The sequence below is a fragment of the Bemisia tabaci genome, chromosome 10 (assembly GCF_918797505.1).
Source record: "Bemisia tabaci chromosome 10, PGI_BMITA_v3".
NCBI classification, from domain to species: Eukaryota; Metazoa; Arthropoda; class Insecta; order Hemiptera; family Aleyrodidae; genus Bemisia; species Bemisia tabaci.
Window position 1 is genome coordinate 17,372,730 of NC_092802.1, and position 23,398 is coordinate 17,396,127.

Genomic DNA, 23,398 nt, shown 5'->3' on the forward strand with positions numbered 1-23,398 from the left:
GATTAAAGAAATGCCGTTAAGCAAACCAGTCATGAAAGTTTCGGGAGAAAGATCCACATGCAATTGTGAGACTGCGGGCTGATTATTGAATTGATAGGCAAAGCGATAGACAAAGGACAGATAGACAAGATGGGAAGACAAAGAGCAAACGGAGCGAACCTTTTGGTTGATCGGGTGGTTGTTGTGGACTAAGAGACGAAATGATGGACTAATTAAAGCTGTTCTCTCGTGGGTTGGGGTTATGTTAGTCTAATACTAAATCTCTTTGTCCATTCCAACCACCCGCATCCATCAATAGGACTCCTACATTTTCTTTTTGACTATAGTCCATCAATTCAAGAATCAGCCCGCTGACAACATAATGTGTTCTATAAGGGCGCATGAAAAATTGGAGACTTTAGATGGTGGATGGCGAAAAAGAGAACAGATAGGTCTTGCAGAAACCACTCAAGGCACCAATAAACTCCTCTGCCACCTGAAAGTTTTTAATTCTGTCGTGCGTTGTGCATAGAACCTGTTCGCCGAATGCAATTTCCACTCCGTGCTAAGGAAAAACGCCGTTTTAGCCTTCAGATGTCGCCAAATTTCCTTCGATGGAATACGAAATTCCCCGAAAACTTTTGCAAACTAATCTCCCAATTTTTTACAGGGTCTCATTAACAATTGAATCTATAGTATCTGAAAATTTCAACGGAAAGTATTCATAACTTTCCTCAAAAATTAACGTTTTACCAGAGGACATTCGGCAACTCTCGAATGCTCATACAGCGTTTTTTCTTAGCACGGTAGTAGACCTAAAATTGAAAAAGCCTTAAAAAGTTTCAACAAGGAAATATACCTGCTTCGGTTTTTAAGGTTCATTGCATAACGAAAGATAGTGCAGGGTGTACGAAGTTTCTCTTGGTGCAAAAATGTTCGTAGCTAAAAATAGTCAAGTTTTTAAAGTCTTTGTTGCATGTTTGCCATGTGCCTAGAGTAGCGTGTTCTTTTTCCTTTGGATGTGTTTTCCAATCCCATAAAAACTACATAAATCAACAAAATCGACTGTCAATTTGGTACTCATTATTAATTCGCAGTGAATGCATTAAAAAATTACCAATGTTTTATTAGTTTTGGTAAAAAAAAACAAGAGGAAATTAAATTTTGGACACTCAATGGTACCTTTAACATGAAATGAGTAACTGAAAAACTTAACAGGAGTCTTAGAATAATGATTAGAAAACAAATAATGGGCTTAGTAGGATCAAATTTTAAGTCCTATTAATTTTTAAAGAATTTCAGGGCCATATAAGGCCCGTACGGGCATTTGCCTTCTTCTTTCTTGCCATAGTCATGCCTCGGGAAAGGACGGGGTATTCTAGGTAAATTTTATGGCTAATAGCACAAAATGATCTCTAGATCTATTTTAAATTCTTTGAATTAAAACCGAGTTTTGTTAAATGGCGAGATGTGGCTTTCTGAAATTACTTGAATTATCACCAAGATTTGTTCATTGGCGAAATGTGGCTATCAGTAGCGTGAAGCACTCTTTGCGCTAGGGCTGGGCTCGTGGCAGCTAGGGAGAACCCCATGCAGCCTCTCATCGGAAAAGCTTTATTTTTCGATATTATTGTTCGATCAATATTATAGGCTGAAATTATTAAGTTTTATAAATTGAAGCTTACATGTACTCAGGAGGAAACAACCAGTTCAAATGCTTCGCTGGTCTGTAGAACGCCTTCCGATGAGTCAAATACTTCACGCACATCCGTAAGGTTAAAATAGTTGTATTATTCGTATTGTCATTCGCATGCAGTGGAAAATGGATATGTCCACAAGAATGAGAGACCCACTTGTTTGTCTCTCATATTTTTTTTTGCGTCTCTTTTTCTCCGTTTATAGAATACTTGAAAGTTCAGTATACAAAAAAGTGTAAAAGTGATTTGGAAAATCTTTCGGAGAAAATTAAAGAAATATTGAATACAAACAAAAATTTGCGGAGACGTCCTTGGAGACACGCATTTTCCAACCTCAGCCATCGATATGCGATTTGGAGAATCTTTGGATTTTTCTTTACGTACTTCATCTTGATATTTGACAGAACTTTTCAATTTTGCAACCGTGTTTTTGTTTACTGTCTAACTTAAGAGCCTCTCGGGTAAAAAAAAAATTAATTCCGATGCAAATTATACTCAGGTGCCGCTGCCGCTGTCCTCTCTTCCGTCAGCCTTTTCGACGAACCATTATTCCTCCGATTTTATTTTTACCGGTTTCTTAAAGACAGACTTCCATTATTAGTTTTTCCCCCAACTTCCTCCACTAAAAGTCAAGATATTTTTAAAGTCACTTCGCGCTACTGAACGCTGTGCAGGTTCTGCTTCTTAAATGAAAAATAAGTTTTCATGATTGAATTTTCAGTTTTTTTGAATCGGTGAGTATAGAGTGGTTTGAATTTGATCGAACCTTAAATAAAATCTCAATCAACTGAAAAAGCGGATTATTTTATTTTCAGAAAAAAAGTGGGGAAAAGTATGACCCATAATTAATCTGGAGCTATAATCCGAGTATCACTACCAGCTAGATTTATTTTTGACTGTTAATATTACCATACGTTTGATTTTCCACGTGAAAAGTTTAAGTAAAAATACAAATTGCTTACAGTGATAGTTTTTGATACCGAATAATGTTCTAACAACTGACCTGATTATATCGAAAAAGAAATCACTTCATTTACCTCCTGTCTCTCATGAATTATGACACCGTAATCAGTCGTAATTTTTTTATTTCTATTTTCGAGAAAAGGAGCAGCTTTGTTCGTACTTTATGTTTTGATTTGTATCAAAGTCACGCAAAAGGGCCCTCAGAGTAATTTAGATTGTTTTGAACAGCTAAAAATCGATGCAGGGTCGATATTAAGTTTCCGATGCTAAACGCTCTCCAGTTCTCTGAAGATTACTTTGTAAAAATTCCAAAATACTGAATGCGTATTTTGAAGTTATTTTGTCTGCGTCTGCGTTATTGATGACAATTTTTCGCTTAATTTATAATTATATCTTTGTATTAAACTCTAGAAGTTTAACGCGGTTTTAAAAGTGTCTCTCAATCGTGTGAAAGTAGTCCTGATTGACTGTACCTATTTTGCAATAAATTACGATTAATAATCTTTATGTTTCAGATATCAAATCGTTCTGGAGCTTTTGAAGTACGTAAGTTTTTTTCGTTCACTTCCTTTTTCGCCAGATGTAAATGTAAGCTTTCTTCCATATCCTCATTCAGATACTTTATAAGAATCAATTGTAGTATAAGATAAATATGTCGGTACCGCGAGTTTTAGGGATTGTTGCATGTTGCCTATCTTTTCAATTGAAGGCTTAAAAAGGCTCAACTTGTTTGAAACGGAAGTGCGCTTGTTGGATCGGTTGCATGTAGTCTATCCTCTTTTATCTTGGTCATCTTGGGCATGAAAATTACATAACTGTTATAAAATTAACGTACCTACTATATAGACGGTATGGTAACTGAGTCTCTTGGTTATCATTATGATGAAAAATGGCGTCGACGCTGGGTGATAACGGGTGAGAAGGGGTTGATTTGTCAACCTTGATAGTTTATCACCTGTTCCAGTTGTTGCGCCAATTATGAATCTTACCATAATGTAGTTTCAGGTTAAAAAGAGTTTTTCAAATGCAATGCACAATATTGGTCTCGAAACTCGGTAAACATCTCAACATATATACTTTCCCAGAAAAAACTGTTTAAGTCGGCGACACAAGAAGCACAGGTCAATTGTCGTTACCTAAAATTTTTGTTGCATGACACTCCTCACCTAACCAGTGGCGAGGAGTGAATGATTTGAACTACATTTTGCAATTTGGAACTATAAATTCTAACCCGGTTTAAAAGTAACGTATGAGCAATTTGTTTCCCTATGCACATAAGTGTTTTTCCAGAATAGGCAGAATTTATAGTTCCAAATTGCAAAATGCAATCCATTTGATTATCGATTTTTCCCCATTTGAAGCTGTGGTAAAGAATCGATTATTAGGGTGTTCGTTGCGAACACTCTGTTCATTGATCCTTTTCTATAGGTTCAAATGGTAGATCAATCGATACATCGCAAAAGGAGAAAAACGAGGGGAAGAAAAACGAGAAACAAGGCTAAAATACAACAATAAAACACCCGAGATGTTCAAAATTCAGCCAATTTCAGTCAGGAAAGCAAATTCAAATTTATAAAAAAATATCGATGAAAAAACCTGAGACCTACATGTTGGTGGCCGAGACCCGAGAAAAGAAAAAACGGTTTTTTTCTGGCAGGTGTATGACGCAATACAGGGATGGTAATGCCAATTGGACTGCATTTTGAAATAAGGAACTACAATATCTAGCTCATCGGAAAAAGCACATATGAGCACAGGATACTGATAGTATATACGTTGTTTCCTAGACAAGTAAGTCTTAGCTACACAAATAAGACTCCTAGACTTGTTCTAAATTCCAAAATGCAGTCCAATTGACCCACCAGTCTTGTATCCCGAAGGCAAACTCGTGTGGGGGTAAAGTCAGAGTGATACTAGGGACTAAAAATTAATTTTTTGCACTTTTGCATCGTCTGCATGCAACGTCTGCCGAGTTAATATCAAGCCCACGATAGCTGAGCCAATCAGAGGCAAATCCTTCAGTGACCGTACTTTCCCGATAATTCTCTACCTGTACTGACTGCTGTGCTAAGGAAGAACGCCGTATGAACATTCGAGAGTTGCCAAATTTCCTCCGATAAAATGTTTGTTTTTGAGAAAAGTTATGAATATTTTTCCTGGAAATTTTCAGGCACTTCAGATTAAATTGCAAACAAAATTATCGGAGAAAGTGGAAGAAAAATATTCACACATTTTCCTGAAAATTATTAATACGTCGAAGGAAATTTGGCAACGCTTGAAGGCTTATACGACGTTTTCCCTTAGCATGGCAGTATACTGCCGTGCTGAGGAAAAACGCCGTATGAGCCTTCAGGCGTTGCCAAATTTCCTTTGATAAAACACGAATTTCCTGGTAAATTTATGAATATTTTCCCCCCAATTTCTGAGATAATTTTTTTCGCAATTTCACCTAAAAATTCTGAAAATTTAAAGGAAAAGTATTCACAACTTTGCTCAAAAATAAGCATTTTATCGGAGTAAATTTGGCAACGCCTGAAGGCTCATACGGCGTTTTTCCTCAGCACCGGCAGTACAGCCCTTGCGAGAATTTGCCCCTGCTCCATCGGCAACCCTGCGGCTCAATCGGAGGGCCGAAAGAGAACAAGGAGGGGTTGAACAAGGCGAAGAGAGAAACGAAGTAGGGCTCGAAGCGGATCTTATTTATACCTCCTCGAGGGGGGTGGCGCGGGGGAGGGCGGGCCCCCATTGTAGGCAACCTTTGTTTCAAATAAATGCCGAGCGGGGGGGGGGGGAGGGGGGCAGCTTCCGCGAGAGTAGCTCCGACTGGATTCCGATATCCAAACGACGCGATGTTACCTATTCATAATCGCCCTCAGTAATTTAGCCTTCGTTATGATTGTTCTCGTTATAGGTACTTAGCGTCTGTAGGGAGCGCGTGACACGGCGTCGAACTCGAGGCGCGCAATCGAGGACTGAATCGTTCTCGCTTCGTTTGATTCAATTGCAAGTGGGTGTAATTGGTTTCGGATCTCGACTAAAGGGAATTTGCGCATTTTTGGGGAGTATTGATAGGGGATTCGAAAACAATGTAAATTCAAAAGGAATTTCAAAGGTAATTCAGGTAAATTTCAAAAAGTCTTGAAATCATTTGATTTAAAATAGTTAAAATTATAAAAATAAAACCATGTTAAAACTTGTATGGTCAGCTCTTAAGGTGATTCAATGGACGCCATATTTTGTGTAAGACCGGCATGCGATATATCGCATCAATTGGTTTCATTTTTTCAGCTACTCGTCATTTTTCTCCAATTTTGAGATCGCAATTCTGTTGCCAGGAGACTAAAGCACTCATTTAACAATTTTAACAAAGAAATTCAACGTACTAAACGCGTGGTTTTTTTTAGAGAGAAAACATCGCATTCGATACTGATATCAAAACTGCATTCGAATGCGAAATTTTCTCTCTAAAAAAACCACGCCTTTATTACGTTTAATTTCTTTGTTTAAATTGGTAAGTGAGTGTTTTAGTCTCCTGACAACAGAATTTCACAGCTGAACTACGAAAGAGAAGGTTTTAGTTAATTCCTCTTTAATGCCGCAATCACACGCTAAATGTGGGAGCTGAATGTGGTTTGAATGTGGAAGTCATCGGCCCGGTGCCTGAATTTTGCGCGTCACGCGCAAAATTCAGCAACCATCGGACTAATGTTGAATTTGTCTAAACTATTCGAGTAGATTAGATACACATCTAGATGAAAATAACTCGAATTTGCTAAATTTCAGCCGTTGGACGATGACTGTTGACTTCCACATTCAGCTGCTAAATTCAGCGTGTGATAGCGGCATACGACTCAATATTAAGGACCAGGTTTAACGAGTTTTTGCGATCAAAATATCTCTCCTCGACATATGATTTTTATTAGGGGATTTACGACTGTTTGGATTCAGAATTACTAGTAACCTTTAGTAGTAACTTTTGGTAGTTACTTTAATGTAACTAATTATAGTAACCTTTTGTTTCGGAATTGACCGTCAAGCCAAAATTTTTAGTTGGTTTAATAATATTTCCATGGGGCGAGAGGAATAGCTGCAAAAAATCATGCAGATAGCCTAGTATAGTAGCTGTCGTTCTAGTCGAAAAAGGTTTCAGCCCAGAAAACTCAATGAACGGTTCTCGCACTCACGTTAACAGCAAGAAATGGACCAGTAGACATGGCACGAATTTCAGCATTCTGATACATGTTTCATAAGTAAAATTCACGTAGAACACGATGCGCACAACGAAAATTACCGATATCAACTCCTTCTAAAGATATTTAATGATTCTCGATGCGTGAATTCAAACCACCCACTCATGAAAATTCAATGCTCTACGTGACTCACATCGCGCTCAAAACGTTATCATGACAGTCTCTGAGATTTAAAAATCTGGCAACCTCAATCTTGATGCTTTGGCTCAGCGATAGCAAGTTGTTTATAGTTTGAACAACACATGGTGGGAAATGAACATTTCTAGATCGAGAAGCTTGCTGAAATCGTTGTAGTGCACGATTTGACTTACGTAGAGCTTTGAGTTTCTTATGAGCAGGCAGTTCAAATTCCTCGTAACCAATGTGAAATAAAAACGTTAATATCTTTGTTAGGAGTTGATTTTGGTAATTTTCGTTGCGCGAATCGTGTTTTACGTGAAATTTTGGTCAAGAAACATGTATCAGAATGCTTAAATTCGTACCTTGTCTAGTGGTCCATTGTAATTTTAGCGTTTTCAACACCGGCTCAAACCAGTCATTTTCGTCGCCCCTGGACCTCGTATACTGTCATAGAAAACGCTAAATATACCAAAATCCAAGAAGGATCCAATCTCGGTCATAGAGGGAGACCAATTTTGATAAATAACAACATCTTTCCATCTTAAAGGGAACTCACTCCAAGTCGTTCAATTTCAGCCCCTGGAATGAATTCTTGAAGTCTTTGCTTTAGTCCTGAGTAATCTCGTATGAAAATCAATGAGGAAATCACACGAAAATCGAAGATTCTGCAAGTATCCCTGTTAATGGAGGGAAGAGGAGATTTCTCACCGATTGGAGGTCTGTGTGGGGAGCCTCGATTATACTTCAGTTCTGCGGATCTGTCCAATTATGGGCTGAATCTGAAGACGCAGAAGTTACGTATTGATGGAACGGAAAAGAGAGAAATCTTTTATTCCTCAAGGAAAATATACAAAAAGTAAACCGGGTCATCTTGGCGTAACCTGCGCTGCCATTTTTAGAAGAAAATGGGGGAAATAATAATCTGCATGGGTTTCTTTAGATTGTCTTGGACGGGCTCATCAATACTAATTGACGCCTCCAGTAAACGAGGAGGATAATACGGCATTAGTGTGTTTTTGAGGAAAACCAGTTCAAAGTTAAATAATTACGTGAAGTCTCGTGGTCTATAAAAGTTTAAATTTATATCAAAAGTTAAAAGTTGATTAGGACCGTTTTAGCAAGATTTTCCCCAGCACAAGTTTTGTCTAAGATTTCCACTTGTCGGTCGTTTCGTCAATTTTTTAAAAAAATATCTCTTTCATTCAACGAAGGCTTCAATTGTGAAGGTTAAGAATTTAACATTATTAAAATAATTTCCCCTATTAGTTTTTTACGCGTGAAAAAGAAGCCTCTCATATCTTTGGGTTTAATTCTGCTCCAAGGAACTATACGCCTATGTGCAAAACCAAAGAGGAGCAACGCAGAAACGCCGTAAACGCTAATTTCAATTTTTTGGAAACAATGTATCATCGCAGAAAAACTTGTGTACTTTAGGACAATGTTTTACATAATTCTTTGTAAATACTATTGAGAACTTAATCTGAAAATTTGAGTGGCATGGGTCAAAATTGTTTAATTTTATAAAGAGTTGGGGAAAATGTTGATGGATATACGGTGTTCTTGCTTAGCGCGGTAGAGCTATGTAGCATGCAAATTGCGAAGTTCATTTACAAAATGACGTTTACTTTATTCATTATCATTGGCGGATCCAGAAAATTGGCAACATTGTTTTTCTCCCTTTAAACCTATGGAAATGTATCGATACTTGAGGGGACCAGGTGCTCTGATAAGAATCGATTGTACAGCATAGGTTTAAACGGAGGAATCCGGTGTTGCCAAATTGCTGGATCCGCCTCTGTTCATTATCACAAACTTCATTTCAGCAAATCAGCACTCCTACTTTAAACCTCCAGATTTGACAGTTGTTCTTTCATTTAAATGTTTTTAAAGGCTCAGGTTTGCCACAGACCATTTGAATGATTAAAAGTGAAAATTGGACATTTTTAATGTGATCGACTCGCTATGTGTGCATTTTGAAGCGGGAAAATGCTTATTTTTAAAAGGCTTATAAACAATGAACCTTTTTAGTTCATTTTGCAGCCTTGTTATGGAATTACGTTTCTTCGTCCACCCTGTAAAAAAAATATTGCCTTTAGAAGCCACACTACGGGTTTACAGACGTATCGTCAGTGTCGGGTTCAGAGACCAAAAGCTCCAGGCGCAGCACCTGGAGCATCAGTGGTGAGATGTTAATGACCGATTATCGATAGTTCCCCATTTAAAGTTGGGGTAAAGAATCGATTATGAAGGTGTTCGTTGCGAACACCCTGTTTATCGATCCATTTCCATAGGTTTAAATGAGAGTTTAATCGATATATCGCAAAACACGCCAAGCCACTGTGGAGCCTAGTGGGAGCTACGACTCCAGCATCCAGAACTTTCAGCCTTCGACCTCGGAACGGACAGTATGTCCATATAACGTGTAAATTTTTTTCAGTGTAAGAATCAATGATTTGCCGTAAGAATGGCAATACCCCACGTCGCATTTTTTGTAGGACGCAGCATTGGCTTGCCGCGTCGTCTTGTTCGTAGTCGTGGGAACTTCAAAGACGGAGAGACCGAATGTCCCCGGTCCCTCGCCGATATATTTTTTTATGCTCCAACTTTTGTTCGGAATAGTAACTTTTTCCCATTATCCCGGCTTGTTCTCACTTCTTCTCCCGAGCCGCTCCAAGTGAGAGCGCGTTGTTTTCCGCTTAGCATGCGTTTATGGGCTACGTTCCCTCATTCTCGTGTCGTACTGATCGTGAGAAAATGAGGCATTATCGAGTTCTGTCATGTCGTGTCAAAAATATTAGAATTAATCATCTTCCCCTGCGTAAACTTTTGCGTAAAATGTGCAGGGCTCCCATTCCATGTTCGTCAAAAGTTCCGAGATGCGGAACTTTTTTGTTCCAATTTCTTCCACTGCATGACCGACAGAAGTTCCGGGATTCCTTTTAAACTTTTTCAAAAGTTCCGGAAAATATAATTGATCTGAAATATTTTTGGAATTTTAAAAGATCCGGAATATTTTGGGGATTTCAAAAGATCCGGAATATTTTTGGGATTTCGAAAGATCCGGAATATTTATGGAATTTCTAAAGATCCGTAATATTTTTGGAATTTCAAAAGATCCGAGAAAAGTTCAGGAAAATCTCAAAAGTTCCGGCATTTGAGACTAGTTCCGAGAAATGTGAGCACTGAAAATGTGGGCCACGAGTAAGGAAACAGGTTTTTCCTCCGCTTGTTTTTCTCCTCTTGCGATATCGATTGATCTGCCATTTAAACCTACGGAAAAGGATCGATGAACAGCTGGTGTTCGCAACGAACACCTGAATAATCGATTCTTTACCATAGCCTCAAATGGGGAAATATCGATAATCGATCATTCACACTTCACCAAGTCGCATCAAGTTTGCACAGAGAAAAAGAGGGCAGTAGTATAATTCTTCCCAAAGACTGAATGTTAAGGATAAAGTTGAAAAACTGTTCTCACGTTCTAAGCATTTTTCCTCGGTTTTAAATTTTTTACAAGGATAAAACTGACGATTTGTTAGTTACAAAATCACTCCAAACTCCATTTTTTCCCACAAAATACGACTCTGTGCGTTTCTGCTGAACTCGATTCATATTTAATTATTAATGATTTTACAAAATCGCTGGAAAATCGCGCATTTCTTGCGATACCGGGGGATTTAGGATTTTAATGCGTCAATTTGAAGTGAAATTTTCCGTACATTGCAAGTCTAATACAATTGGATCGCAATTCGGTCGGGAACCCTGCCTTTTAGGTTTGCGACAACCCCCCCCCCCCCCCTCTCCCCCCCACTCCCGAAGGGTGGCTGAAGGAGGGGAGGGTTTCAGGATCATAAAATTCGGGTTCTTGGGAGTCAATTCCCTATTTGACTCCGCGATTCCTGACTTCGCGCTACCTAAAACAACCGTGGAAAAAGCCTAGTGCGGGTAAAACAGCGTGCGGGCAACGGGAGTACTCCCCGCTAATTTGAAAATTGGCGCATCTATTTGTATATTGGCGCGTCAACTTGCCCGGAATTGGCGGGAACCAATGGGAGTGGATGTTTCCTCTTGTTTACATACGCGTTGTTTTGATAACAAGTTGCACACAAACGTGGCTATTCATCCACCCGCGAGTGTTAACAACAGGTCTTTTGCATATTTAAAGTAATTCAAAATGCTCGAGGCTCTTGATTTTTCGTATCAGTGCGAAGTAGTCTTAACCACATCCCTCCAAAGAATATTCAATTCGGTGTGCCCTCGTTCTATCTCCGAAGTCGACTTCTCGAGGTGATTCTCTGAGAGCATCTGTAAGTTCACACGAATAGTTCATTTTTCCTTTCTCGCAGTTTCACAAGAATTGCATTGTTCGAAATTATTGAGGCTTTCAAATTCCAGGAAGCTTCAAAACCTTCACTTTGGTTCGTTTATCAATTCATTCCTTATTTATCACCGGGATTCACATGTCATGTTGTAGTCTACCTGTGTCCAAATGTCTCTAAACGTCAGTGTCTCCCATCTCACCGGTTTATTTATACCTACATTGACCTACCTTAAAGAAGGGTTGCACAGCTGAGAGATGAAATACTTCTTGCCTAGAAATGAGACTACGGAAGGTCTCCGTCAAATTCAGAGTCAAATCTATTGCGTAGTGTCTGTTGACGCATTGATTCCTATGATGATCATGACTCTCAAATAATTGATTTAATGCCTTGTAGATTCATACATACATATCCATCAAAGATTAATGACAGAATGGAATACCTAAATTTTCCCTGAAGCCTTGTAGCCTAGGCACGTATTGTGACCCTAGTAAAAGTGAGTCACCCTGACGTCAGGCTATGTTTCTTAAACTACCCTGAGTCAGACTGATTCAGGCTGATGTCAGACGGATGTTAGCCTGAATCAGTCTGACTCAGGGTAGTTTATGAAACATAACCCGACGTCAGGCTGACTCACTTTTACTAGGGAGAGAAGGTAAACAGAAGAGTTGATCTGACCATAGATGCGCAGAGAAGACTAAATGCATTAAGTACTTAAAGCTGCCATAAATATTCACATTTAATGTCAAAATTGATAAGTCTTTGATCTTATTTTAGTCAAATCCAAGGTCAATAGACCCAGGTCAGTCCGTAAGGAAATTTGAGTGTGATAATCTTTGCAAAATGAGAGCGAGAGCTATCGGGGTTGTCAACAGATTCCCCCGATTGCTTGTCTCACTCAGTTGTTCCCCTGATCTGATTACGCTGTTCTTATGCAGATTGGGGGAAGTGTGCGTTAGAGCAGCGCAAATTTTGTAAATGTTTAGAAAATAGTGAAACAGCAAATCGGGGGAATTTCGTCGCCAGATTGGGAAATTTCATAGAGCATCTTGCTAACGTTCTGACCTGGGTCTATCGACCTTGAGTCAAATCTATTTTCTCTCCTCTGCTCACTACCCTGCAGCAAAAAGATATCTTCCCAGGTAAAAGTGACTTGAATGTAGTATATGAAGCCATGTCTGTATGAACAATGTATATGGAAAATCTGACATTTTTAGGGACGACGCTTTTTAAGAATCTGCAAACCATAAGAAGTATTAGTCTCAAATTTCAGACTTCTGGCATAGTTTCATGCGGAGATTTGAATGAGAAACCATGTTTTATCTAAAAACAGCAGATGTCAGAATTCACTGTTTATCTAAATCATTCGCTGAAGCTCATGAATATCCCGTACTTACATGGACACTTTACAATAGTAACAAAAGTGAAAAGGACTCGTTGCATGTAGTTATTTTAGAGATGGGACCCCCCTAAATCTTTTCTTAAATTTAGAAGATTGATACTATAATTAAAGTTACCAAACATTTTTCTACCGAAAAATCAGGGGAAATCTCAACAGTCATCATATAATTTGATTTAATCAAATACTTTAACTCTTTCTCTCTGGCGAGAAAGAATTATCTGTAAAAATATGTATCATAAAGTAGTATTTAATACTATTTCTAGTTCCTAAACGAAAATTTAGGTACTTATCTCGACATTTTCAGCATGTCTCAAAATATAGAATTTTTAAAAATTAACTTTTAAAAGTATGAGAAGTTTTTGGAGAGAAACAGACAAAAAGAGGTTGTAGATTTGATGAGTTATTTTTCGCAAAATATCGAAAACTCGTGAATTTTTCGCTGTAAATTTAACAATTTCGAAAACTGTCAAAATTTGATAATCTACCCAGGCATTAGATGAAATACCCGATTTGACCAATCGTCTACGACATACTTATATAGCCTCATTCATATGTACCTTTATGTTCAATACTAAAATAATGATCTTCGTTCCTCAGAAATCTCACGCATTCGGAGTCGTATACTTTGCTATTGAAGATTGATCTCAGCGAAAGGGAAAACTAAGGAATGAGATTTTTATTCCTCTCATGTTGAAAACCAAAGGATGAATCTCGTTCCAACTCCTCGACGTTCGACACGATTTGGGTATTATTTAAATCGATCATGAAATGTTTTAACATCTAAAAAATTACAGCCCTCGAAGATATTTTTATCGGGGCAGGAACGATATGGATTTGCTGAGTAAAACGGGAGCTTAAGAAACTTTTCCTATCCATGTCGCAAGGGATCAAGGCGCTAGCGGGTGGTGTAGGATTCACGCACATAAATAATTTTTAATGTTGTCGTACGAATAGAGCACGGAGGAAAGTGGGCATTATCACGAAACTTAGGTGACCCAGATTCTGAGCTTGGATTTATTTCTAGGACGTTTGGCGCAAAAAATTATGAATGAGCTGGGATTGGGTAAAAAATGAATTTATGATATGATTTTCACAGAGCATTGAAGCTCAGTTCTGCCATGCTAAGGAAAAACGCCGTACGAGCCTTCAGGCGTTGCCGAATTTCCTTTGACAAATCATTAATTTCAAGTAAATTTGTGAATGTTTTCCTTCCAATTTCGCAGGCAATTTGATCTCAAAAGTCTGCAAATTTCAAGGGAAAATCTTAATAAAATAAACATTTTATCGGAGGAAATTTGGCAACTCTCGAATGTTCATACGGCGTTCTTCCTTAGCACGGCGAGTTGGACCGAGTTGAGCAGAAAGGAACCAAGCCACTGCAGCTATTGCCAAATTGAACTGGTCATTTCAATTTTTTGCGTGCCAACAGTTGTTCGGATTTTTGTGCAAATTCCAGCGAGTTTTCCGCACATTACGAAGTAAATTTCTCAAAATTTTCAAAGGAAACCGCACGAACGTTCTCTCGTAAAAAATTAAATTGCCCAGTTAAATTTGGCAATAGCTGATGTGACTTGGTGTCTTTCTGCTTAACGCGGTCCAGTTGAGGGTTTCTTAATCACCAATCAAGGGCGTCTTCATCTCGGAATATTTTGGCTCGAAATCATTAAGGTGATTCAATGGAAGCCATATTTTGTGTCAGAACGGCGTGCGATATATCGCATCCATTGACTCTATTTTTCAGCTACTAATCATTTCCCTCGAATTTTGAGATCGCAATTCTGTTGGTAGGAGACTGAAGCACTCACTCACCAATTTTTACAAACAAATTCCGCATAATAAAAGCGTGGTTTTTTTAGAGAGAAAATATCGCATTCGATACTGATATCGAAACTGCACTCGAATGCAATATTTTCCCTCTACGAAAACCACCCTCATATTACGTTGAATTTGTTTGTCAAACTTGGTGAGTGAATTTCTTAGTCTCCTGACAACAAAATTGCGATCTGAAAATTCGAGAAAAATGACGAGTAGGTGAGAAAATGGAACCAATCGATGTGATGTATCGCGTGTCGTTTTGACACAAAATACGGCGTCCATCGAATCACCTTAAACGCAACTCCCTGACACATGCAATTGTAACAGTCGTATATCGAAATAACACTAAGCCCTTAGTTGAATCCAAAATTTTCGATCGTAGGATTCCGAAGCAGTGGCGTGGCGTGAATTGCGATACATCGATTGTTATGCCATTTAAACCCATGGTAAAGGATTGATTATTAAGGTGTTCGCTGCGAACACCCTGTTTATCGATTCTTTTCCATAGGTTTAAATGGCCGATCAATCGACATATCGCAAAGCACGCCACGCCACTGTATCCGAAGGTTTCCAACGGATCCGACAAAATACTCGAATATTCTAAGAAACAAAACGAGCTGTCCACGAAGAAGATAAAAAAGTGAATCATATCGCTTTCATAACGTCGATCGCCTCTACGGATAATACGGATTGAAGCAATAACGCAGTGCGGTGGCTCAATCCCCAAAATCCATCTTCAATAATAATCAGAAATGCTTTGAGCCATTGAGACCCCGAAGTATTATTATTGCCAGTTAACGAAAGGAGAGCAAATAATTTCCTAGTCGGGTACAAACCACCAGGTGCAATCCACCAATTAGGTTTCATCCGGAAGAACTTTATAACGAGGTTTGGGTTTTTTAATTTAACAATTAAAGGGACTTTTTAAGGAGAACTTGATAAAAGGGGAAGAAAATAAATAATAAAAGCCTCCCTTCTAAAAGAAAAAATGAGGGATAAAAACGCTCTCCCTCCTCCGATTGAGCTCCTGGAGCTTTCTTCAGCCGAAACGCTCGTAGTGCCTCCCATCAAAGCTATTAAACAAACGTTCGATACTGTAGTTAGAACGCATCACCTTTTTATACTTTTAGGGCTCGCTCCTGTCAATTAGATCGAGATGAGTACCATATTTCTAGATTGAGGTGAAAAAATCTTTTTATTCTATGTGACCTAATATAAAAAAATGCACATTATATCACTTTGTGGGAGAATGATTTCCGGATTTTTCTGATGATCAGCACCCTTTCCGGGGCTTTAGTAGAAGAGCCCCACCATGGCAAAATTGTCAATCAACTTCCGAGACACCCAGTGGACGCTCCGGTCCGACCCCCTCCCCTCCACACTCCCTCGCGCGATTTACGTACCCTATTGCCGTGCTGCCAAAACCCCTAAAATCAACAATCAAGCCAACGAACCAAAATAAAGTAACCAAACCTAACCTAACCTAACCTAACCTAACCTAACCTAACCTAACCTAACCTACCCTAACAAGAAAAACACGAAAAATACAAAATGAAAATAAACAACAATAAGAAAACGGAAAAGAAAAAATGAAACTCACCTAGTCATTGCAATGGAAAAACGAAACATGACGCACGCACAATGAAATCAGAACTAACCCAAGTGTGACGGGCAGTTACTGAATAGACTCCGCCGCTCTGAACTTTGACCGAACATCACACCACCGACCTCACACATTCTTCCTCCCTCCCCACCCATCATTTTCCGGCTGCAGTTTGTTTACCCGTTTTGCAACCGCACTCAACCAGCCGTCCACCTGAAGCGTCCACCGGGTGTCTCGAAAGTTGATCGACAATATTGCCGTGGTGGGGCTCTTCTACTAAAGACCCCTTTTTCCCGCAAAGCACAATACAATTCAGTACAGCTTTCGCATTTACGAGCCAAGAGTGGAAAAACTTGAAATGATGATAAAAATCGACATTTTCATGATAGAGATATTGTTTTATATTTTTTTAGAGAAAAAAATGTACTTTGTTTCTACGGAGGCATCGCAAGCTTCTCCGAAGAGCGAGGCCTCCTTCCTTATCGTTCATCAGTAAGGAAATCGCTCGGATACTTTGCGCGAGGTCTATGAAACGTTTTCCCAGAACCGCCCATCATAAATCACATATTTTTTCCATCGATCGATTTCAAGGAATCAACCGTTTTCTTGCATGACTCCCGAGCAAATCCGGGAACTAAATCCTCCGTCCACCGGGCGATTTCCAGGATCCGGCGGAATCAGCGGCGTGGCGTGCTTTGCGATATATCGATTTTTATGCCATTTAAACCTATGGAAAATGATCGATGAACAGGGTATTCGCTGCGAACACCTTATTAATCGATTCTTTACCATAGGTTTAAATGACAGAACAATCGATACATCGCAATTCACGCCACGCCACTTGGCGGAATCTCTCGGGAATAGGTGTAATTTTGCTGATGGCGTGGATAATTTTCGCGACGCGAAATTTTTCCCGAGAGGAAACCGAGACGATGCCCTCCAGCTCGATTGTCGAACCGTTCTCGAACGATCGATGAATAACGTTGCTAAGATAGGGATTTATCGAATACGGGAATCAGTGGCGTGGCGCGTGCTTTGCGATATATCGATTGTTATACCATTTAAACCTATGGTAAAGAATCGATTACTAAGGTGTTCGCTGCGAACACCCTGTTTATCGATCCTTTTCCATAGGTTTAAATGGCATAAAAATCGATATATCGCAAAGCACGCCACGCCACTGATGGGAATTCTAAATTGATTCAAAAATCGATTCCGGACTCACCCGACCGGCAAAAGTGCTCGCTCCGAGGACGATGCTGAAAGTCAAGATATGCATCGAGCCTTCGCCCGGTTTTTTTTTTTTTTTTATTATTTTTTTTTTAAAGAACAGATTCTTCACCGGGGCTGCACAAGTGAAATTGAAATTATGAAAGATTGGAAATCTTTTTTTTTTGGGGGGGGGGGGGGAGGCAGGGAGGAATTTTCCAAAGTGGGCAAAAAATACTTTTTATGTTGTTATCAGGTTTTTTACTCATAGATATTAATTTGGGTTCTAAATTTGATTGTAACTCCAACGTTGGTCGGATACAAAATATGTAAGTAGGTAGGAGTAAAAAGGCAAACCACATCTTCTTTAGAAAATACGGTTCTTTTTCCATAAACGTAACACATCGGAAACAACATAGTTCTCGTCCTCTGCACGGCTCGCGGTACGCAAAGATGAATCACTCGACAGTGAAAACTCCTTCAAATAATCGGTTATACCACAAAACGACGCCAGAACACGAATAGTGGCCTATCCGCTCAGTCAGGTGTATTTTGAACATTTTTCGTTAAGGTTTGACTTCTAAAACGTGCGTAGTAGTAAAAGGGATATGAAGGATGAAATATGAAGAATGGTCATGTTGTAAACTTCAGGTAGAGCAAAAAGAAGAGTTATTTCGTATAGGTTATTTCGAGGTTATTCCTACAGCGGAATCGTTACTGAGAAATAATCGCTGCAATATTGAGGCAAATGCACAGTTAATTTCACTTCGCATCGTATCACCCGGGGTTTTCCGGCACCGAATTTTACTCCCCGACTTTAAGCAGCGAGCGGAGATTTTGAACGCGTGTTTTTCCACTTTCACTATCGATAAGTGATCAGCGCAAAGGCACATTCGCCGCATATCTATGCGGTGCATAGCCAAACAAAAAACCACACCTCTCCCGTCGAAGAGTCATCCGCCGTGCTAAGGAAAAACGCCGTATGAACATTCGAGAGTTGCCAACTATCCTCAGATAAAACACGTATTTCTGAGGAGAGTTGTGCAGATTTTCCTTGAAATTTTCAGTTATTTTAGATTTAATTGCGAATATATTACCTGAAAAATTTGAAAAGTAATATTCACGATTTCTGCGGTAAATTTGAGTTGTATTAGAGGAACAAATAAAGAAGGAGATTTAATGAAAATATGGGTAAACAAGGCTGAAAATTATTGAAACACTAAAAGGCAGGACGTTTCGAGCTGCTACCAGCTCATTTTCAGCTGCAAGAACGCATTAAAACAAGTAAAAAACAAGTAAAATGGAGTGGTTACGTGATAACGGCTGGGGTCAGGTCGCCACTCAATTTTTTACTTGTGTTTGTGTGTTTTTGCAGCTGAAAATGAGCTGGTAGCAGCTCGAAACGTCCTGACTTTTAGTGTTTCAATAATTTTTAGCCTTGTTAAATTAATGGGTTATAGTTCTATGGTTACTATCTGTTAATTTATTTATAGTATAAGAATTAGGTTAAATTTGTTCTTCCTTTATTTTATAGGCTATGTAATCATACTTTGCTGACTGATTAATGCTTTGGTTAAGTACAACATTTTTTATATTAATCAATTTAAGTTTAGTTTTTTTAAATACAAAGATTATAATCTTTATTTATGGTTTAAGGATTTCTGGATTTCCTCCTTTTCTTGGATTTTTAATGAAATGATTAGTGATTAATTATCACCATCCATAATATCCACCATTATCCACCATATTTTAATTAAATCTCCTTCTTTATTCCTATATTCGGGCTATGTTTTTGTGCTTTATCGTTAGAGGAAACAGCAACGTCTGAAGGCTCATACGGCGTTCTTCCTTAGCGCGGCAGTCATCTTCGTGGGGAGGCCCTGCCATTTGGGCGGGAAATCAATCATAGCAACCGCCCATATCTCAAACATGGCCTGAGAGCGGCACGTCATCGAATGCCGCCGAAATTGATAGAGCCGCGGAGTTCCCGTCGCACAGTGGTGAGAGCTTTTCAGATAATTCCGTCATGAGAAAGGGATTTTGTGAGATAATATCTTTGTTAATACAAAACTTAGAGGTTTAAAAATGGTTTCATTGATTTTCTTGTAAGATTTCCTGTGAAGAACCCCGTGAAATGTATGATGTAACGAAATAAACATTGAAATTTGCAGATTTAGCAGAACATTTTGGATCTGATCTCTCCGAGTGGCTCGTTCCACTGTGCGGCGGTTTCGGATTTGGATTCGGACAGGGCATGAATAAAAAATGTTAAGCGGGTGAGCGGCAATCAGATAAAAAAGTCGGCGGGAAAACGCGCGGTCTCCAGTGTTGCCATTTCCAAAATATAAATGTTCGTCGATCGTTTTTTTGCAGTAGGTCTGTCGCAAATTGTCTCCAACACTGAAAAAAAAAATCTCGGTGTATTTACTAAGAAAAAGGTAAAATTACCAAGAATTCAGAGTTCTATTTGATCCCAGTTTTTCTTGGTAAAATTACCATTTATGGAATTGGTAATTTTACCGAGAAATCTCGGTACAATTATTGAATTTTCTCGGTAATTTTCCTGGACCCCGGTAACACGCCAATATTTTTTATCGACTGGGGTAGAATTACCGAGATAAAATGGCAGAGTTACCGGGAATTGAATACCAATGAAAGTGGTATTCTTACCTGAAAAAAAAAAAAAAAAAAAACAGTAAAAATACCGGTTCTTAGGTAAGCTAACCAGTCTGTCTTGGTAAAATTACCAATAATTGGTAAAAAAAGTGAGATGGTAAAGGTACCAACGGACCTTGGTAAAAACGCCGAGAATTTTTTTTTCAGTGCATAAGGTCTGTCGCAAATTTTATCCAGAGCTAAGACGAAAACTGACGGAGAATAGCAAAATAATTACGACGAGGTTTCTCGAATTTCGTTTTGTGAAATATTGACAGTTTAAAAGAGGAAATCACGGAATTGGAATATTTTCGAAACGATCGTAGTTTGTTTAAGCACCTGCTTCAGTGCTGAAACCGTACAAAAACTGAAACGAGATACCTATTTAATACGGCTTTTATCAGAAACATCAAATGAGATTTTTAAAGAACTATGCAATCATGCACTGTGCACTTATGAATCGTGCAAACGGAACCAAAATCATCTGATCGCCAGTTATTCATATGATTGTTTCTCTGACGAGAAACGAACCTCTATTCTTGGATTGCACATAGTAGAATTCGCAGGTGTCTGAAATTTGATGGATTTCGCGTTTAAGCGGAAAATGCAGAGGGAACTGAACACGAGGATGTCCGTTGTTTAAAAATTGAACAATTATTGGAGGAGATGTGACAAAATAATCTAATCTGCTAAAATACGTGTGTTTAAATGGTGAATACCACCAGATGACGTCACTAGGCGGTGCATTTTCCTCTTTTTTAAACCTATTCTTACATTACTTCCCATTTCAGAAAAGAAATTATAAAAAAAAAAAAAAATATACTGCGAAATCAGCTATTTAAGCACTTTCAGATGAAGCAAAAAACATTTTACGTGCAAATTCTCCATTGATGAAAAACGGAAATTTTTCAGAAATATGACTGTGCAATTTCTGTCCAAAATTTTGTCGTGTTATAAGTGGAATGGGAAGAAAAGATTATTAAATATTGCATTCAAAAATGCCCAACAGTTTTCTACCGGATATAAAATTTGCGACTTGAAATTTCGCAAAGTTGAAATGTAGTCATGTTATTTTGTCCATGAAAAAATGATTGCGGAGAATGCGAAAGTGGGAGTGTTTTAAATTACATCATAAATTCTACTAACGCTGATGTTTCTGAAAGTGCCTTCATGGTCTCAAAATAGTTTACGCATATTGGAGGAGTTAAAAATAGTTGCATGCGAAAAATAAGAAATACGAGTATGTCCTCTGTGATCTGATCGACCACCACATCTAGAATTCTGAAATATTTTTGTCACTGGAACGAATCGCTTAAATATTGCCCCGGATTCATTTGACAACAATGCGAGGAATTATGAGGGATCGCTGTTCAGTCTTCCCCAAAGCGCTGCGATCTGTTGAGTGATGCACTTGTCAGCGCGGCTGTGATGAGTAGCTTCCTTCACCTTAGAAGTTTAACGTTGCAAAAATTCATTGCTTGAATGTTAGTTGAATGTGTAAAAGCACGGACATTTTTACTGGTTTAAAGCAGGCTATTTTTTCAGACTTGGCAACGCCGCTACAGTTTGCAGGGTATGATAAAACTCGCGGCTTGTCTCTAAGCCACACAAATCATTTATGAAATACGGATTTCAATTATTTTTTTATTTTTTTGCGACACTCGCGCTTTTTTGAACAAAATTGCCCGTGACAGAAAATTCCCAATATTAAATCCATTTCCTTCATGTCAAGGAAGGCTAAAAATTTTAGTAATATAAAAATAGAAATGCGACTCGAATTTTCTAGTTAAATCGTATCTACCTGTTTTTATTTTTTTGGGTAATTTTTTTAAAAAAAACCGTAACACCACCGTAACTCTACCGTAACACCAACTACCAACACCGATTAATGCAAACTATATAATTTAAATTTTACTAATTATTGTAGCCATACTTTAACTTCAATACATGCTATGCGCGAGTCAGTTAAAACTATAAAAGGAAGAATGAAAATGTGCAGTTCCAATGAAATAACAGGGTAAGAACCGTGGAGATGGATAACTGATTCAATTTTTCTTTTTTGTTTCGAAAGAGCCGAAAATTTTTCTCGCCGAACTATCACATTTTGTCAATGCTTTTTCCATTAGCTGATGTTCCCTCTCAATTGGCTTTTATTTTCTACAAAGCGCAAAATTTTCTAGGAAGTTATTTCTTAGCTTACCATCCTTTCCTTAATTTTCTTGCCTATGAATACGGGTTCTGTTTTACTTATCTTCCTTTCTCACTCTTTCCGACTCTGATTCCCTCAAATTCACCTCTCTGGTGGTTCGAAATCGTGAGATTGGAGTTTCTGTATGGTATAAGGAGGATCAGAGAAAACGCTTATGTCTGGAAAGTATGATACGCGGTAGTTTAAAAAAGAAAAGGCACCTGAGTAATCAGATAGAGACTGAAATGTCTTTCTCTTCTTTAATAATTTTTCTGTTCAGGAGCCCGCTTGTGAAGTTCCTCGAATAAATTTAAATTTTTAACATTACTTTTATGAGCCCATGTTACTCGTTGAAAAATTGAAGCAAAATATGCATTATACAATAGTTAAAACGTCTTACATTGCAGAGTACTTTGGGCGAAACAATTCTTTGAGGGTTTGTTTTAAAGAAAATGAGCTTCTCTCAAAGGCTGTATACAGCACACTTTACAGAACTCGTTCTCTCAACTTTGTATCTTTGCCTGTACAAAAACCAATCGTTTTATTTTCTTTTCGGCCAGGTTTTTTAGAATAATGCTTCGGAAGAACCTTTGATGGCGTGTATTTACTCTTAAATCTGACCAACATACCGGCGAATTCCTGATATCACACTCAAAAATCACTTTATTATTTTAATAACAAGAACAAAAATCATATACAAGTATACTATCATAGTTTCTAGGGTTGCTAGTTGCTACAGTACGAATAATGTTTGTGCTTCAGTTTTGACATCGCCATGTCTGCCGTGCTAAGGAGAAACACCGTATGAACATTCGAGAGTCGCCAAATTTCCTTCGATAAAATGTTTGTTTTCAAGAAAAGTTACGAATATTTTTCCTTTAAATTTTCAGAATCTTTAGGTGAAATTGCGAACAAAATTATCTTAAAAATTGGAAGGAAAATATCCATGAGGTTACCAGGAAATTTGGCAACGCCTGATGGTTCATACGGCGTTCTCCCTTAGCACGGCAGATATGCTGAGCCTGATTTTTAGGACAACTAAATGTATCTGTGAAGAGAGAAACGAACGTAGAATTAACGATGAGTTCAAGGCGTTCTGTCTTTTTGGATCTTTGCGATGATTACTGCCCACCAGCGCTGCCGTGTGCCAAAACGCCGAGTGCCTTGGAACTCAAAACGCCTTCCTTTCCGTGCATAT

General features: G+C 38.5%; 1 protein-coding gene across 3 annotated transcripts in view; it reads left to right on the forward strand.

Annotated features, from left to right (window-relative positions):
- The window catches only part of LOC109033396 (alpha-1A adrenergic receptor), a 232,187-nt gene that overhangs the window by 14,210 nt on the left and 194,579 nt on the right, over positions 1-23,398 (forward strand). For 2 of the 3 annotated variants that reach the window (XM_072305496.1, XM_072305495.1), the window contains exon 2: positions 3,155-3,181. The gene's annotated coding sequence lies outside the window, so the exon portion shown is untranslated. Of the gene's footprint in view, positions 1-3,154; positions 3,182-11,147; positions 11,317-23,398 lie in introns of those variants that run through there. The other variant, XM_019045990.2, reaches the window with a different exon arrangement.